We start from the raw sequence: 19,529 nt of genomic DNA on the forward strand, positions 1-19,529 counted from the left end.
TTTTCCTCTGTTTGATTGGCAGGAAGACAGGACAGTTCGGTAGCTACAGGTTGGGTTGGATGGGATGGGGCACACTGACAGGGGGTGGGGGTAGAGGGGAGGGGGTGTTAGGACTATTGGGGAAAGGGGACAGTTAAGTATCCTTGATTGACCCGAAAAATGCTGGATGGGCCATCTGCGTAATGGCTTTAAATGTGATGATTATTGGAAAGGATACGAGCGACGTAGAAAACAATAAAAATTCTGTTACAAAAAATATATATATGGGAATGTTCCACCACAGGGGTGGAGACCAGAACTTTATTGGCCTGGCGGGCCCATTGAGGTGCTTTAATAGGAGAGATTTCCTTGACTGATGTTACTGTTAATTATTCGGCGAAATAATGGTACAAGTCGTGCCTGTCTCTCTTATGTTTGCGCTTTCTGATTCCCTGTACTCCTTTCTTTTTTCCCTACCGTTGCCTCCGTTTTTCAGAGTTGCTCTAAACAGGAATTTTTTCTTACATACAGTGCCAAAAACTGTTAGTGCCGATCCTTTCGGAGTACACTGAAATTAAACTGGACCTTTTTATTGAAACATACATTTATTAAACAGTTAAGCAATGGACGTTGGCTGTAGCTCCTTCAACTTCTAGAACATGATAACAGCTACCTCCTTGGTCCATTAGATTTAGTCAGCTCTTGTGAAAAACTGCAGTTCCTTCAGGCACCAGGCGTTGTTGATCGCCTGTAGGTCCAGTCTCTGTGAATCCATGGTGCTTTAAAACTCAGAAGGAGCACGGCCCCATTACATTCTCGTAGTCAAACCCCGACCATGAGTCTACAGCTGAAAAACAAAACACACAATTAATCGTTTTAGACAGCCAACAACAGCACTCGGGCTTTAAGAAGGTTGAAAAAGGCACGGGATCTCTAAAGGAGATGAAGGCTAAGAAGTGAAACTAATTAACTATTAATAATGTACACGTCTATAAAAACTAAGGGAACAGCTGCTTAGCCCGTAAGCTTCAATATTATTGGCTAATTTTTCATTTCGGATAGAACATGTTTTCTTCAATTGGTGCAATGTTCTAATAGTAGTAAGTCCCCTTTGCCTCTGGCAGTAAAGCTGTCATGCATCTCAAGACTAAAAATTAGATATAAAGCCTCCAATGGTCGGAAAAACCCTCAACAACAGATGTTATTGCTTTAAAAAGTTTGCCTTAATGCATTTAAAATGAATGCAAATCATTGATTTTCGGTGCTTGGTTTGTAGGTCACTGCCCCTAAACTAACCTTACTTACAGACAGTATTTGACGGAGTAAAATACTTTAATATTCGAGTTTAACTCTTGGCCACCTGGTAAAGTGGATTGCAGAGTGTATATTTCTTTCCCCTGATATGCTGCTGAGACTAGTGGGGCCAGGGGGCAGCTCAGCAGTCTTTGGCCACTAATAACTGCTAGCAACCGGGGCTCGAAATGGCCATAAGGAAGCCTTGAAGTAAAGTATTTGGAAATGGTCATGCTGGACAGTGAAAAAGAAAAAGCCTCAAATCCCCCTACATGTGTACCTGTGTGAGCACATTAAATGGGCCCCAGCCTTAGAATGGGAGCAGGGAACAGAACTTTGCAGGTCACACGCCTATTCTATGCCAGCACTACCTTTAGAGCATTTCAAGAACTAAGCACACTCCTTAAGACAGACAATGAAACTGCTTGCCCATCCCAGATCGTTTAAAGGGCTCTGGGCACTTTCTGAAAGCAAGGGACCCTGAACCACACAGCTACATCCTTCGATGCTTATTGGACCGTGCCCCAGCTGCCTCTAGTGTGCATAAAGAGCCCTAGTGCTCGATGGCAGATGAGTGCCCCTGGCCTCACACAATTTATTCTCACCTATGGAAATGGAGCAAATGAGCATGGACTTCACATAAATTGAGCTTGAGTGATCAGTTATCAGCAGCAATGACCTCCTGGGACCTTTCCAAAGCTCACTTCCTACTTGCAGACTGAATCCCATCCTGACACTTGACTATAAGTCTTCTTTCTAATATCAGACAGACCTCCCTCCTACTGGGAGGCACACGGCTGGTTCTCCTTCCTAAAAGCTTCTCACCAAAACCAAGAGCACCCCTAGCACGGAGCCTCCTTTTCACAGCATGGCACACATCCTACATCTGCATTTTATATTTATTAAAAACAATCAAATAATAGTTCTTTCACATGAAAATTCAACTAAACTGTAACTGGATGCAGCAAAATTATGTCTCAATATCCCAAAATCAGTTCATAAAGAGTCTAAACTTTTCCATACGGTGCAGAACCAGAATCAATATGAAAAATAACACATATACAAAACATACATTTAGCAGCGTTTTAGGATTGAAAGTCTCTGCAAGGTAGTCAAATGGACCATTCTGCCTTGTATCTCTACTCATTCTGGATTTCCCAGTGTACCTGACTCTAACGACTCACCTCCTCCAGACGACCTGAAGACTGGGATCACGTTTCCAGTCCTCTGCCACCTCAGATGGCCCATGACGTACACCAAAGTACTTCACTAGGCAATCAGAAACTGACTGTTGGTATCATGTCAAACTCTAGCCATAGCTGAAAGGGTTTTAAGTATATTTACTCCTGGGAACTGTAGTTTCATGGCCCACTCCTGTAAAATGTGTGCAATGCCAAATGGCCGGAATTCCTCATCTCCCCTGGGTGTGTTCTTTGTTGTTGTGTTACATGTGGTATGCAAAGAAAGCATGTATTTCTGTCCTCTCCAATCACACAACACATTTAGAAGCAGATGAATGTTCTTTTAACTTGGGTTAAGGACTGTTTGTGTGACTTGCCTTGTATCAGTCCTTGGGACCTGAATTTGGACATAAGTTTCAGGCCGACAGTGGTAGGCCTCAGCCAAAGTTTTTATCTTCTGACTTAGATATGGCATGCATGTGTTAATGAATGTTGGATGAGTTCAGAATTAACGCCAGTGACGCCATGAACAGGTTGAAGAGAGTGGGTGAGAGGGAGGAATCCGGTGGAACCCTGTGGAACCCCTAAAGTGACAGGCGCAGACTTAAATAGCGACTTTTTTTGGGTTCTGTTTTGGAGAAACAAGGTGCACCAGTTTAGAACAGTTCCTGAGAGTCCCTTCCTACGTTCCAACAGGTCTAGTAGGTGGTCGTGCTTAACCATATTGAATGCTGAAGATAGGTCCGGGAGAATAAGGAGGCACGATTAGTTTTGATCCAGCATTTTTATCACATTCTCCACAAAATGTGTAAATAGTGATTTGATGCTGTGCACCAGACGGTAGCCAGATTGGAATTGAATCAAGAATATGGAATTGATCAATGTGGTTAAAGAATTGGATGTGTACACGTTTTTCAAGGAGCTTTGCCAGAGTTGGGGTGTTGGAGATGGTGCAGTAGTTATTTAGGTCTGTGTGATCAGCCATTGTTTTTTTAGGATGGGAGTGACCTGCCCAGACTTTAGGCACTAAGGGATTTTGCCTTGAAGTAGAGCAGCTTAATAATATTCGACCATAGAGGAAGTATCAATAGTTTGATCTCATTGAAGAAGTTGGGGAGTAGCGGTTTGTTGTAGTGGTTCCAGGGTTTCAGATCAGTTAGAATTTTGAGAAAGTTTTTTCCTCAGTGGTTATGAAGGAGTTCAACAATGCATTGTTTTTGAGAATGTACTCCAGTAGAGATGAGGGTGCAACAATCCAGGAAGGAGAAGGACTGGAGTGAGGTGAGAGAGGACAGTGCTCCAGTGGCCTCTGCAGAAAAGATTTCATATATTATGTATTTTCAAGGAAGAAGGAGGCAAATTCTTCGCAGTTTGGTAGCGGACTGAATCCAGCTAGGGAAGAGTTGGATAGGCCATTTGATTGAAGCTTAATGAGTTCAAATTGTTTTTTCGGTCTGTTTCTAGCTTGATTTAGTTGGTATCTGAAAAAAATTGCTTTCGAGTTTCTAGTGCTTTTGTAATATCAATTCCTCAATGATCTTAGATGATTGAAGTGTTCAAGGGTCATGTATGCCTACTTTCGTTCAGCTAGACATAGGTTACGTCTTTTGGCGTTGAGGCTGCTATTGTACCATGGTTTAGAGTCTTTAGTGGACAGTCTTTTGACCTGTAAGGGTGCGATCGAGTCTAGGATGTTTTTCATGGAGCTGGTGTAGTAGTTTGTAAGATCTTGGACATCTGACGTGTCACCAGGAGGCGGAAGAATGTGTGTAATTTGCATAGTGGACTGTTGTTGCATACAATGTTGATGCATAAACATTTACATGAGGATAGAACAGGAGAGAGAGTGTTTGACTGAAAGGCTGTTGCAGTGAATGCAAGCAATGCCTCCACCTGGTCTACTGGGTCTATCAGATCTGGTGATGTTGTAGCTAGGATGGACTAGTATGTCCAGGATAGGTGCAGAGGGAGCATTAAGCCATGGTTCTGTCAAGACAAGGAGTTCAAGGTCATGTGCAAGGATAAGGTCAGCAATATCCACCGTGTGCTAGTAGCCAATCTGCAATTGAGTAGCACGCACTTCAGATGGGAGATACTGCTGGTTGGGGAAGCCAGAGGAAAGTGGACACGCTTAAGGTTGTATTTGTTTACCGATCAGTGGTTAGGCGTTGAGTCTCTGTGTGGGTTCACAGGAATTGAGTTGATTTGACTCATTGTTTACGTTTTCAAAGTGTGAGGAGTTATAAGATAGGAGGAGAGAGTGGATATCTTCGTCAGATAGTGGACCCAATATTCTAAAGGGCAGAGTGGAGGCATTAGGGTAGGGTAGGGCAAGGTTCCCCACCTCAAATGCGTGGACTTCGAAGAAGGTGAGCACAGGTTGGTAGGGCAGTGTGTAGGAGGCACGGGGCAGTGGTTGGTGAGAAGGTTATGAGAATGACTATTAGTACTATTAGTACTCAAAATTATTAGTTATGAGTTCATAAACTATTGCAATGTTAACCGATGTGGCTGGGGATCTACTATGGGGAAAATTAAATGACCAATTTCTTCAACACTACAGCCTATTAAACATCTTTTATGAGGACCCTGCTTATAGCTACATGGGTCCCCACTCCTGGGACACCTAGGGAGTACCTTGGGGGTTCGGAAAATGCAAAAATAATGTAGATCCTCACTCCACAGTGCTCCTTGCACAAAAGTCGATTTTTGGAAGCACTTTACTACAATGGCAGATGAGAAATCTGCAATTGCTCCATTCCCAGGGCAGATAAAACATATTTTATAAGGTTCCTCCTTATTAGTACCTGAACCCCCCTCCCCCTCTCCCCCCCCCCCAGCCCACCCACGCCAACCATGGGACAGCTAGGAAAGACCCTGGGGGTACTTAATATTTTTTGTAAACATATTTTTATTGGCATTTGGTTTATTATCCATCAGGGGCATTAACACTCATCAGTGCATATCATATCACAGTATTACAATATATTGATAGCATGTATTGATTTGCATGTGCAACTGCTCATTTCCTTATACCAATCCCGGTTTCAGATAGTGAAGCTGTAAGGATGTGTTCCGGTATCAGAATAGGTGTTTGGTTCATACGATCTTATGGGTCACTCATGCTTTTCTCATTATACCACAGTGGAGGAGATGTCTATGATCAGTATGTCTTTGCGTGAAGGGGGCCATTACATAGATGTCTCTCAGTTTGTATGGAACTTTGTAACTTGTACAGCTTAGTAATTAACTAGCTATGCAGGGGGCCCTAGGCTATGTGGTCATGTCAATGATGTAGGATAAATGTCTGGGAAATTGCGGAATATGAGCAGGAATTCAGTCACCTATTGCTGGGTTTCAGACCGTTACTGCCCTCTGAGTATATGCTATAAGCTCTGGGAAGAGGTGGGTGGTATGTAGGGGCAGTACCCAATCCTTGTCTTTTTCTTTCAGTGCACCGAAGTCAAAGTGTTTTAGTGACCCCTATTGGAGACTTCCCAGTGCTGTCCGCTTATGTGTTCCCTTTCCTAGCCCTGTTCATCTCCTGTCTGTATATTATCATTGTTCCTCTCTCCTTCGCTCTGGTCTTGGTCTGGGTTTTCCCATGTCTCTAGGATCTCTCTCCAGTGCCCTGCGATAGGGCTTCGTCTTAGCCTCCTCAGTTCTTCTCTTGCCAGAACTCAGCCCTCAGCCGGCTCAGTAAGTCACATCCCTCCTCCAATTGTCAATGGTTGGTCCTGTCACTGATTTCCAATTCATCACTGTTCAACCCCTAGCTAAAACCAATGCAAGGTCTACGAATAGGTTACCCACGTTCTGCTTGGGCTAACGGGGGAATAGCCCCAGCAAGCACACCTCAACTAAGGGTTCCAATATGCTTCCCACCCCCACCCCTGGGAGCCTCAAGACTTCCTCCTAAAACCTTTGGAGTGTGACAAAGTCCCAGGTCATGTGTATGAAATCTGCATCATTATAGTTAAATCTCTGGCATTTGCGTATCTTGCCTCCATAAGCAATCCGAAGTTTGTGGAGTGCCATGTTGGTCATGTGGGTGTAGTTAAACTGTGTGTACTTCAATCTGGTGTTGCATGGGATGTTTTTAGGGTACACTAGGATTTTAGCACACTCCGGATCAGTAGGGTCTTTGTCTAAAATGACCTCCCAGTGATTATGCAGTTTCATCAGGGGTGCACAGGCCATTTCCAGCTGTGAAGCGTAAAACCCTTTTACCTGGTGCCTTGTGGTGCTCAGCATGAGAACTGAGTGTAATACCACGTGCATATTGGGATCTTCTTGGCCTTCCCCCATAACTCCTTGAAAGTATGCTTCAGAAAAGGGGGTGGTGATGAACAGAGTGTCTGAATTAAGCAGACCACTCTTACCCAGTCCAAAGATCAGGGCTTGATCCATCACCGTTATTTAGCTCACTGCCCCATCCCAGCTCAGAACCTGGCTATATGCAAATTAGTCTGTCCCTGGCCCAGTGCATCATGGGAACAGGGCAGACCAAACTACCAAGCCAATTCTTCACCAGAAAGGATACAAGCTACCGGGGACCGGTTTCTGGCATTTCAGCCTCGTCGGCCCGGCTTGCTTGAATCCTGATGGAGCAGTGAGCAAGGGACTCATGTCTGAGTATACCCTGCCACACCTATAGTGGCCAAAAACGATTCAGAAAAGGGGGTGGTGATGAACAGAGTGTCTGAATTAAGCAGACCACTCTTACCCAGTCCAAAGATCAGGGCTTGATCCATCACCGTTATTTAGCTCACTGCCCCATCCCAGCTCAGAACCTGGCTATATGCAAATTAGTCTGTCCCTGGCCCAGTGCATCATGGGAACAGGGCAGACCAAACAACCAAGCCAATTCTTCACCAGAAAGGATACAAGCTACCGGGGACCGGTTTCTGGCATTTCAGCCTCGTCGGCCCGGCTTGCTTGAATCCTGATGGAGCAGTGAGCAAGGGACTCATGTCTGAGTATACCCTGCCACACCTATAGTGGCCAAAAACGATTCAGAAAAGGGGGTGGTGATGAACAGAGTGTCTGAATTAAGCAGACCACTCTTACCCAGTCCAAAGATCAGGGCTTGATCCATCACCGTTATTTAGCTCACTGCCCCATCCCAGCTCAGAACCTGGCTATATGCAAATTAGTCTGTCCCTGGCCCAGTGCATCATGGGAACAGGGCAGACCAAACTACCAAGCCAATTCTTCACCAGAAAGGATACAAGCTACCGGGGACCGGTTTCTGGCATTTCAGCCTCGTCGGCCCGGCTTGCTTGAATCCTGATGGAGCAGTGAGCAAGGGACTCATGTCTGAGTATACCCTGCCACACCTATAGTGGCCAAAAACGATTCCGAAAAGGGGGTGGTGATGAACAGAGTGTCTGAATTAAGCAGACCACTCTTACCCAGTCCAAAGATGAGGGCTTGATCCATCACCGTTATTTAGCTCACTACCCCATCCCAGCTCAGAACCTGGCTATATGCAAATTAGTCTGTCCCTGGCCCGGTGCATCATGGGAACAGGGCAGACCAAACTACCAAGCCAATTCTTCACCAGAAAGGATACAAGCTACCGGGGACCGGTGCAGTGAGCTAAAAAACGGTGATGGATCAAGCCCTGATCTTTGGACTGGGTAAGAGTGGTCTGCTTAATTCAGGCACTCTGTTCATCACCACCCCCTTTTCTGAATCATTTTGTCCACCATAAGCATGGAAGGGTATACTCAGATGTGAGTCCCTTGCTCATTGCACCATCAGGATTCAAGCAAGCCGGGCCGACGAGGCTGAAATGCCAGAAACCGGTCCCCGGTAGCTTGTTTCCTTCCCAGTATAAGAATTGGCTTGGTAGTTTGGTCTGCCCTGTTCCCATGATGCACTGGGCCAGGGACAGACTAATTTGCATATAGCCAAGTTCTGAGCTGGGATGGTGCAGTGAGCTAAAAAACGGTGATGGATCAAGCCCTGATCTTTGGACTGGGTAAGAGTGGTCTGCTTAATTCAGGCACTCTGTTCATCACCACCCCCTTTTCTGAATCATTTCGTCCACCATAAGCGTGGAAGGGTATACTCAGATGTGAGTCCCTTGCTCATTGCACCATCAGGATTCAAGCAAGCCGGGCCGACGAGGCTGAAATGCCAGAAACCGGTCCCCGGTAGCTTGTTTCCTTCCCAGTATAGGAATTGGCTTGGTAGTTTGGTCTGCCCTGTTCCCATGATGCACTGGGCCAGGGACAGACTAATTTGCATATAGCCAAGTTCTGAGCTGGGATGGTGCAGTGAGCTAAAAAACGGTGATGGATCAAGCCCTGATCTTTGGACTGGGTAAGAGTGGTCTGCTTAATTCAGGCACTCTGTTCATCACCACCCCCTTTTCTGAATCATTTTGTCCACCATAAGCGTGGAAGGGTATACTCAGATGTGAGTCCCTTGCTCATTGCACCATCAGGATTCAAGCAAGCCGGGCCGACGAGGCTGAAATGCCAGAAACCGGTCCCCGGTAGCTTGTTTCCTTCCTAGTATAAGAATTGGCTTGGTAGTTTGGTCTGCCCTGTTCCCATGATGCACTGGGCCAGGGACAGACTAATTTGCATATAGCCAAGTTCTGAGCTGGGATGGTGCAGTGAGCTAAAAAACGGTGATGGATCAAGCCCTGATCTTTGGACTGGGTAAGAGTGGTCTGCTTAATTCAGGCACTCTGTTCATCACCACCCCCTTTTCTGAATCATTTTGTCCACCATAAGCGTGGAAGGGTATACTCAGATGTGAGTCCCTTGCTCATTGCACCATCAGGATTCAAGCAAGCCGGGCCGACGAGGCTGAAATGCCAGAAACCGGTCCCCGGTAGCTTGTTTCCTTCCCAGTATAAGAATTGGCTTGGTAGTTTGGTCTGCCCTGTTCTCATGATGCACTGGGCCAGGGACAGACTAATTTGCATATAGCCAAGTTCTGAGCTGGGATGGTGCAGTGAGCTAAAAAAATGGTGATGGATCAAGCCCTGATCTTTGGACTGGGTAAGAGTGGTCTGCTTAATTCAGGCACTCTGTTCATCACCACCCCCTTTTCTGAATCATTTTGTCCACCATAAGCGTGGAAGGGTATACTCAGATGTGAGTCCCTTGCTCATTGCACCATCAGGATTCAAGCAAGCCGGGCCGACGAGGCTGAAATGCCAGAAACCGGTCCCCGGTAGCTTGTTTCCTTCCCAGTATAAGAATTGGCTTGGTAGTTTGGTCTGCCCTGTTCCCATGATGCACTGGGCCAGGGACAGACTAATTTGCATATAGCCAAGTGCTGGGATGGTGCAGTGAGCTAAAAAACGGTGATGGATCAAGCCCTGATCTTTGGACTGGGTAAGAGTGGTCTGCTTAATTCAGGCACTCTGTTCATCACCACCCCCTTTTCTGAATCATTTTGTCCACCATAAGCGTGGAAGGGTATACTCAGATGTGAGTCCCTTGCTCATTGCACCATCAGGATTCAAGCAAGCCGGGCCGACGAGGCTGAAATGCCAGAAACCGGTCCCCGGTAGCTTGTTTCCTTCCCAGTATAAGAATTGGCTTGGTAGTTTGGTCTGCCCTGTTTCCATGATGCACTGGGCCAGGGACAGACTAATTTGCATATAGCCAATTTCTGAGCTGGGATGGTGCAGTGAGCTAAAAAACGGTGATGGATCAAGCCCTGATCTTTGGACTGGGTAAGAGTGGTCTGCTTAATTCAGGCACTCTGTTCATCACCACCCCTTTTCTGAATCATTTTGTCCACCATAAGCGTGGAAGGGTATACTCAGATGTGAGTCCCTTGCTCATTGCACCATCAGGATTCAAGCAAGCCGGGCCGACGAGGCTGAAATGCCAGAAACCGGTCCCCGGTAGCTTGTTTCCTTCCCAGTATAAGAATTGGCTTGGTAGTTTGGTCTGCCCTGTTCCCATGATGCACTGGGCCAGGGACAGACTAATTTGCATATAGCCAAGTTCTGAGCTGGGATGGTGCAGTGAGCTAAAAAACGGTGATGGATCAAGCCCTGATCTTTGGACTGGGTAAGAGTGGTCTGCTTAATTCAGGCACTCTGTTCATCACCACCCCCTTTTCTGAATCCTTGAAAGTATGCAGCACAAGTTCATAAGTCAGGGTGTGCTAGGATTTTGGCCCACTCCGGATCAGTAGGGTCGTACCTGCTGCCTTGTGGTGCCCAGCATGAGAACTGAGTGTAATACCACGTGCATATTGGGATCTTCTGGGCCTTCCCCCATAACTCCTTGAAAGTATGCAGCACAATTTCATAAGTCAGGGTGTGCTAGGATTTTGGCCCACACCAGATCAGTAGGGTCGTACCTGCTGCCTTGTGGTGCCCAGCATGAGAACTGAGTGTAATACCATGTGCATCTTGGGATCTTCTTGCCCTTCCCCCCATAACTCCCTGAAAGTATGCAGCACAATTTCATAAGTCAGGGACTGGCCTGGTTGTAATCCATAACCCTCAAGCAGGTCCCCCAAGGCTGGTAGCATTCCCCCACCGATTCAAATCTGGCTTCGGACCAGGCCGTAATTAATACTGGGGTTAATGTTGCCCATGGGTTACCATGTGATAGGCCTACCAGGGGTAGGACAGGGGCGCATACAGGGGTTCCCCCCCACCTTAATCACACAACATTTCCAGCAGGGTAGGGCTGTGGTTTGTAACAGGGATAAGTAGGGGATGGTCTCTGTGTAATCGAGCATTTTGTCCACTAATAAATCAGTACGGGTCCCAAAATTAGTTAGATCTGTCCCCTCTTGGCCTGTACCTGCCAACCACTGTGCCAGACACTGCAGCTGGAAATAGAGCTCAAAGTCTGGTACCCAAAGCCCCCCTTGATAGATGGGTGCAGTAGAATTGCTAAGGCCACCCTCCTCCTTCTCTTCTCCCATATTATGTCTCGCCTTAGAGAGTCCAGCTGTCTAAATCCTGAGGCAGGAATTGTGATGGTAAGATTAGTAAAGAAGTATAGCAGGCGAGGTAACATAACCATTTTAGAAAAGGAGACCGAGGCCATAATCAGCAGTTGGAGAGAGCAGCAGAAGGAGACGCTCAATTTCAGGGATCTGAGAGCCTTTCAATGGTTACCCATGCGCAGGTCATCTAATGAATGAAAGACCTAGATCCCCAGGAATTGAAAGGTCGAGGGGGGCGCACGAGACTCGGGCGTGATATGCTGGTCGACACAAGGAAGAGATAAGTTTTGGTTCGGTTAACTTTAAGTCCGAACAGTGGCTCAAACTGCCCCAACAGTTCTATCGCTGTCCTGGTTCCTACAGATGCGTCATTGAGATAAATCAACAAGTCACCAGCATACAAGGAGATGATATGGGTATGCCCCACTAAGGTCATGCATAGCACCTTGTCACCTTGTCTAAACAATGCTGCCAGAAGCTCCATTGCAAGTGCAAACAGGAGGGACGAAAGCGTGCAAACATGTTGTATACCTCGGAAAATCCCGTATTGCGTGGACACTGTCTTACCCGTTTTTACCCTGGCCATGCGGCATTCGTAAAGTAGCATCACCCACCTTACCCAACTCTCGCCCAGGCCCATGTGTTTCATAGTTTCGATCAAATAATCCCAGTGCACTGTATCAAAGGCCTTTTCAAGGTCTATTGACAAAAGGGCCAGTAGTAGGAATGCTGTGCATCGGATGATACAGCACTGAGTGCATTCTGTGCATATTAACCTAGGTACTCTGGGATGGGACAAATCCGTTCTGATCTATGTCTAGGTCAAGCATGTGAGGCAGTAAGAGGAGCGCTAGGACCTTGCTAAGAATTTTAAAATCCATGTTAATCAAGATGAGTGGTCAGAAATCTGTAACCTGCGCCTCAGTCGTAGGTTTCTTAGGAAGCGGAACCACTAGTGCATCCTGCGTGGTCTCAGGGAGATGTCCCAGCCTCAGGGATTCAGTGTATAATCTCTCCAACTGTGGCAGAAATTTCAGGCCATAGGGTTACATAAAATTAGCCGGAAGGTCATCAGGCCCCGAAGTCTTCACTGTGGCCCTACTTTTTATCGCCACTCGAATCTCTTGTACTGTCACCGGGCCTCCCAACGCATCTACCATCTGTCTATCAAGTGTCTGGGGGTGTAGACCTCTCAGGAATTCACTCTGCGTTTCAGGGGATATCAACGGTGGAACCCAATAAATGGCTTTGTAATAGTCACAAAGTAAAGCATTAGTGGCCTCAGGTTCATAATTCGGGTCTCACATGCTGGATCAAACTTGTGTAATCGGAGATCCACGTGTCTCCATCCTGACTAGCCACGCCAGTAATCTACCAAGTCTCCCCTCTTTTGACTGTACCTTAGTAAGGTAACCCTCGTAATAAGGGTTTAGTGGTATAGTGTATGTGTTTCTCTTAAGGTATCTAGTGTGTCTGGTCTGGTTCCCTTCTCATTGTCCAGGACGTGTAAGTTACCCTCCAATGTTTCCAGTTCCTGATTGAGTTTTTTCTGTGCTCCAATCTATTGTCACAGGCAATGCCCACTCATCACCACTTTAAAAGCCTCCAATTCTACCAGTGTTGTGGATGTTGTTCGTGTGTTGTTGTCAAAGTAAATGTCTATGGTTGTGCCTATAGTCTCTTTGAAGCAAGTATCTTTTAGTGCTAACGGATTTAGCTGGCATAGTGGAATAGTTGGGCATTTTCCCAGGGATTGAAGAGTCAGCAGGAGGGGCTGTGATCTGAGAATGTGCGTCCCAGAAATCCCATGTGGATAACAGAGCATCCTAAGTCAGGTGTACTCAAAAATAAATCTAGCCGGTGTGTAATTGGTGCAAGGGGGAGTAATATGAAAAGTCTTGGTTTCCTGCATGATGCATCCTCCAAGTATACTCCAGCCCCCGGTGTCCCCACCAATCCTGGAATCCCGCTGTTGTGTGGTGGGCTTGGGCGCCTGGTAATGGAGGTTGCGAGCAATCCAGGGTAATGTGACATCCTCCGTGCCCGGTCCATCCCCAGCAGCACTAAAGGCTCAATTAGTTCAGCAGGAGCTCAAAGATTTAATGATGATTGATGAGGGAATATTTGAAGATTGAGCTGTTTTAGTTAGCAACATCATGCTAAAAGGGCCGTTCTGAGAGATAAAAAAAATAGATTTCCCATGCATAAGGAGTATCGGACCTATATTATGTTAGCATGATGCAACCATATGTACCCTCTTTTGCTTAAAAAAAAATATATATATCTATATGCGCTTGCAAGGGAAAAAAACGTTTATTCGCTTCTTGCGTATCCATTGCTAACAGAGTAGGCCGAGAACCATACAGACGCCATTTTCCGAACCTATGCTCGAACACGGGCTGTGATCACGTGTTAGTTTCCGGCAGTTGTCAAGCCCCAGTTCATCTGAATTACTGGGAGCAGCTGAACGTAGGCTGTCCTGAGACTCAAGTTCGCATCTGGATTTGGGTGCGATAAGCGCATTCCTGGAGGCACCGTGCCTACACTCTCGGACACCAAGACGAAAGGGAGTCACCCCTCCTGACCTTCCCAGCAATAAATAGTTAAGCTTTGAACTAATCATGTGTGCCATATATGGTCCTTCCCTGGAGCTCGAGGGCCAACTGGTGTTTTTCCTTTACTGTGATTATATGTGTTTAACCGAAAAGTATATAACCTCGTGTTTGAATACGTGCCAACAGTCTTCTCCGCGCACCTGATGGGTGAGGGTTGGAGAGGCTCCTCTATAGAGTATTTTGCTTCATAAACGATTGAACTTTCTTCACTGCCAACTGACTGATTTTTTTGGGGGTAATTAGATTGGGGATTTTGGTAGGTATAGCCTTTTATGTTATTTTTATAGTACTTCAACAAGACGTCAGTAAGAAGCTTAGAAACTAAGATAAATTATTGGTAAGCATAATTGGTAGATGTAATATCCGAAAGATGACAATACTCCCTACATTTCTTTACCTATTTAGCTCAATTACCTCAAGAGTTACTAACCTTTTGTTTAAAAAACTAGAAAGGGTAATAAGTAGTTTTATCTGTGGGTATAAACAAGCATGTTGGGCTATCAAGCTTATGAAATATCCATATAGTCAGGGAGGGTCTTCAATTGTCTGACTTTATACTAAATTATTGGACAGCCTTTCTGGGCCATTTGCATAGTCTTCTTTCTAGTGAGGGCCAAGGCTTTAGTCACCAGCTATTATTAGGTCAGGATAGTAGTAGGTTTCTTTACCGGATACATGACTCAAACTACTTTAAGCGAGTCCGTTTTAAGACACTTAGGGATTCGGCCAACATTTGGCAGGAGATATGTGGCGGTCACTCTCTTCCAGTATACAATGATAGTTTCCCCTTGTGCGATAACCCGTTAATATCTGGTATTTTTTACTGACAGTGTCTCAAAGAGGTGGCCTAGAATAGGGATTGAAAAACTCAGATATTTACATGATTGTAGTGGCTTAAAAACCTTTCAGAGCGTACAGGATATGTTTGGAATCCCGTGAAGGAAAGTGGGTTTCTATTGGAGTAACACCCCACTTTTTGCCAGACTACTGATGCACTTTGACTTGGTGTGCCCTGGGTCCCGGCCAATCAGGTTCCCAGGGCCTGTGTTCGTTCCCCAAAACTAACCCAATTGGCATCTCTTGTCACAGGTCAGCCCCTGGTATATAGTATCACAGGTACCCAGGGCACTGTGACCAGGGAAGACCTCTATGGGCTACAGCACTTCTTGTGACACCCTTAGAGGCCCTGTACCTTTACATACACACACACTCCCTTTGAAGGTTGCATGTTTTGGTGCAGAACAAAGTGAAGAGTCGACATGGTACACATCCCTATATGCCTTGCCTACTACCCACTGACCTGGCACAGGTCAGCCACCCCTCTAGCTGGGTGCACTATACCAGTGGTGAGGGTACAGATGCATGAGCCCTGTACCCCTACAGTGTCTAAGTCCATTCTTAGACATTATAAGTGCAGTGATGGCATTAAGGGTATATGGTGCGGGGAGCTTGTCATAAGGAACTCCACAGCACCATAATGGCTACACTGAAAACTGAGAAGTTTGGTATCAAACTTCTCAGCACATTACACCCACACTGATGCCAGTGGGAGATTTAATGAAAAATGCACACAGAGAGCATCTTAGAGATTCCCCTCGAAAAACGACCAGCCTCTGGTTTGATCCCCGACAGGTACACACTGGCCTGCACTCACAAGACATGTTTATGGACCCCTAGGGTGGGAGCCTTCGCTCCCTGAGCCCAGAAACAAAGCCTTTCCTGAGTGGAGGTGTTAACTGATGGGCTGTAGCACTCAGTCACAGATCTCCCTAGTCCCTTTCCGACATAGGATGGCGAACCTATAAGGATGTTGTGGGCCCCTGCTGGCCTGGATTACCCCACGGCTGTGAGGCAAAAGGATCTCAGGACTGTGCGGTGGATAGCGCATCCGACAACTTCTCTAATCTCATTAATATATACGGATTTACAAGAACTGCCGTACTACTACTCGGATCAAGAGTGGGGCACAGAATGGCTCCACGGGGTCCAAAGCAGGTGAAGGACCAGAAGGAATCAGGTAACTCTAAGTCAAATCTCAGGGAGGCAAGCAAAGATACGCCAGGGCTCCAACGACGCTCTAAAAAAAGCCAGGCGAACAGCGGGGCAGCGCTGGTGATGAAATGACTGCTGACAATGCCCGGAATGCCTCATCGCAGAGACCCCCGAAGGAAGGGCTGAAGCTGAAAGACGCTTCCCTGTGCCAGCCTACCTTAGTTGAAGCCATCGCAACCAAGGCGCCAGAGATCACAGACGCGGACGTGGAGAAGGGCGAAAGCAGAGCTGTCCTCGTGGACGCTGGAATCCCAGTAACCAAGGAACGCCGGGATACAGTGTTGCAAGTTCCACTCGGTGATGAACAGAGGAGCGGGAAGGTAGACACTGGAGACACTCTTTCAGAACAGGCAGGCGGAATCCAGAAAGAGCATCTCGGTAATAAAGGAGATCCTGCCTCATCTCTAACTGGCAGCAACATGGAAGAGGCTGCTCAAGCTTTTGTGGGAGCTGAACTGGTCACGCAGAACAGTGAGTACTTGGGGAAGTGACTCCATTTTGGCTTGCTATGATGCTGCAAATGTCCTACAACAGCAAGGTGCTCAGGGGAGAGGGGGAGCGGGCTCACCTGAGGGGGACTGCTTTTTTTTCACTAAACGAAGACTCGGAATCTCTTGTATCAAGTGAAGGCAGCTCACTTGAAGATACAGAGTCTGTGAGCAGTTCTTCCGCGAAAAAGAGCACCCAGAAGAAAAGGAGATCCAAAGTAAGAGCTAAGGTGTGTCCGAGAGCCCCTCGAATACTGCCAAGAAACTGGTCTGGGATTATTCAGCCACGTCGCGAATGTATCAGGACGGTGCTGATCCGCCCAAGCAAGCAGGTGAGCCGGCATCAAATACCCCCCCCCCCCAGCCTCAGCCTCAGCCTGCCTCACTGGAGTTACTGTTTAGCGCATTAAAACAATTGCAGGGAGAAGCAAGGATGGAGAGTCGCAGGGTTAAGCAGGCAACAAAAAAGATACAAAGCTCGCTGAGGAAAATTAACAAGCTATATGAAGAGGTGGCAGACAGAGTGGCACATGTGGAAGAAAGGACAGGAAGGCTAGAGGGCGATGTTAGCAGATGGCAAACCTTTAAACAAGCACAAGAAAATATGGCTGAGGATGTTCAGTGGAAGCTGGAGGATTTTGAGAACCGGCAGCGGCGTAACAACATAAGACTGCTGGGGGCTGCTGGGGGCTGCTGAGGGGGTGGAAGGGCAGGATGTCAGGATGTTTGTTGTTAACCTACTTAAGGGGGCATTCCCCGAGTCGACATCCTGGTAGTGGGAGAATGAAGTACAGACAGCGCACCAATTTCCCCTGGCCGTGAGGAAAGGAAATGGGGGGTCCAGGGTGACAGGCCCAGAGCAATCCTGGTCTACGTGGGTAACTACCTGCTTGGGCAAGAAATCATCGATAAGGCGAAGCCTGAGTATAATCGCTCATTGAAAGATATCACATTCTTTGCCAGGCCCGACTTCTGCCAACCCACTGTAGAAAGAAGATGGATGCTAAGGCAATTGATAGCTCCCTCTCGGGCCCTCGGGTCTGAGGCGTACCTGCTATATCCCGCTGGGCTCAAGGTGATTACAAAGGGCCAGGTTAAAATGTTTTTTTAGAGGTAAAAGCTCAACAGTACATGGAGGAATTGAAAGGGCAAAAGGGGGGATGAAGTGTTAGAGCTAAGGCGTAGGGTACATATGAAGGGGCTACTAACATAGGCCTCTGACTATACAGGTACTTTATGTTTTAATAAACATGGCTCTTTCTTCCTCCTTTTTGATAGGCAATGCGGGGCATAACACGCAAATGTAAAAATTGATTTGGGACTTAAATGATGGGGGTTCACACAATGAGGTTTTGAATTGATATTGGAGAGGGAGGAGATTGCGATGGCTGCAATCTAAGCGGTCACGCATAGGTCATGATTGACCTATTTGCCTGTAAGGGGGGTGGGGGTGGTTCTAGGGGGAGGTCGAGTGGGTGGGGAGGGAGGGCGGGGGGTGGGGGGAGGAGGGGGCACAAGGGGAGCACATACAGCACAGTTCAGCACATTATTCAAGTTTTCTTAATATACTGGCAGAGAAGGCCGGACAGCTATTTGATGTATTCTAATGAGTGTGCCGATCGCATCAATTAATGTTTGTGGGCTCAATGACCACACTAAAAGACAGCGGGTTGCTGCACTGCTGAGGTCAATGCGATTAGATCTTGTTTGTTTAGAGGAGCCACTTATAGAAGGGACAAAGGGCTATCTGTTGGAACAGCTGGGTTTCTCTCTGCTTGCACATACTAAAGAAGGCTCGAAGATCAGGGATGTGGCTGTATTAGCTAAAGGAAGGGATACAATAGTTAAAAGAAAGTGTGAAGATCAGTGGGGCAGATGGGTCCTCCTCGAATGTACAATAAAAGGGGAAACATTTACGATAGCGTCAGTTTACAGGTCAACGGAAGGCGACCCAGATATTTTTGAGTTCTTGCACTCAGAATTAGCCCTATGGTCAGAACCTATCATCTGTTGCGGACACTTCAATATCAATGGGTTGACTGGTTTAGGAACTGAGGAGGGGCAAGTATATCTTGGTCGCAAAAAAAAGACATGCTGCGCAATAGTTGATCTGGCACACCATAAATCACTAACTGACCTTTGGGTGCGTCTGAATCCTGTAGGCACAGGCAGTACATTTTATTCAGCACCACACAAGATCTGCGTGAGACTGGACTACTTCCTAGTTTCTAACTCTTTAACTTCAAGAACTCAGATCGAAAAATTCCCTCGGATCATCTCTGATCACAACCCTCTAATAATCATCCTTAAGCTCGGAAGGGTAGCTAAGCGGGAAAGTACCTGGACATTTGAAAGGGCGCTGTTAAAGGACGAGAAGTACATTGAACATATGAATGAGTGGATCAGAGTGTATTGGGAGATCAATAGAGGAAGTACTTCTTCCGGTATTGCATGGGACACATTTAAGACAGGTGTACGAGGGGAGACCTTGAACTACACTTTACATAAGCAAAATCAGGAAAGGGTAAGACTGGAAAAATGTATCAAAACCTTGGCGGAGGCAGAGGAGGAGTTGAATATAGCAATACAGCAGAGGGAGACCTTGGAGCAAATTCTTCCTAAAATTATAGTTGGTAAAACGGAGGCAATTGAGAGCATTGCTAGTAAAGCTGCAGCCAATTTTTTAATTAAGAAAGAACAGTGCCATGAATTAAGCGAGAGGGTGGGGCATATTTTAGCAATTCGTACGAGGCAGAAACTTTCGGCAGGGGAAATAAAGGATATTTTAGATGGCAGAGGAGATATAGTAATAGATTCTGGGGCAATACGGGAGGTCTTTAGGCTTTTTTAGCAGGACTGTATAATCAAGATCAGACAAGTGAGTTAGCTCCCATCCAGGAGTACCTCAAGGATATCTTAGCCCCTGTTTTTCCTGAGGAGGAGAAGGCGGCACTCAATCTCCCTATAACCCTTGACAAGAT

At 46.6% G+C, this 19,529-nt stretch overlaps 1 long non-coding RNA gene across 1 annotated transcript in view; it reads right to left on the bottom strand.

Moving 5' to 3' along the window:
• Positions 1-553: 553 nt before the first annotated feature.
• Positions 554-19,529, bottom strand: part of LOC144766796 (uncharacterized) — a 90,953-nt gene continuing 71,977 nt past the window's right edge. Inside the window, exon 3 of the long non-coding RNA XR_013597931.1 lies at positions 554-826. This is a non-coding gene — a long non-coding RNA (uncharacterized LOC144766796). The remainder of the gene's footprint in view (positions 827-19,529) is intronic.

The sequence above is a fragment of the Lissotriton helveticus genome, chromosome 7 (genome assembly GCF_964261635.1).
Source record: "Lissotriton helveticus chromosome 7, aLisHel1.1, whole genome shotgun sequence".
NCBI lineage: Eukaryota > Metazoa > Chordata > Amphibia > Caudata > Salamandridae > Lissotriton > Lissotriton helveticus.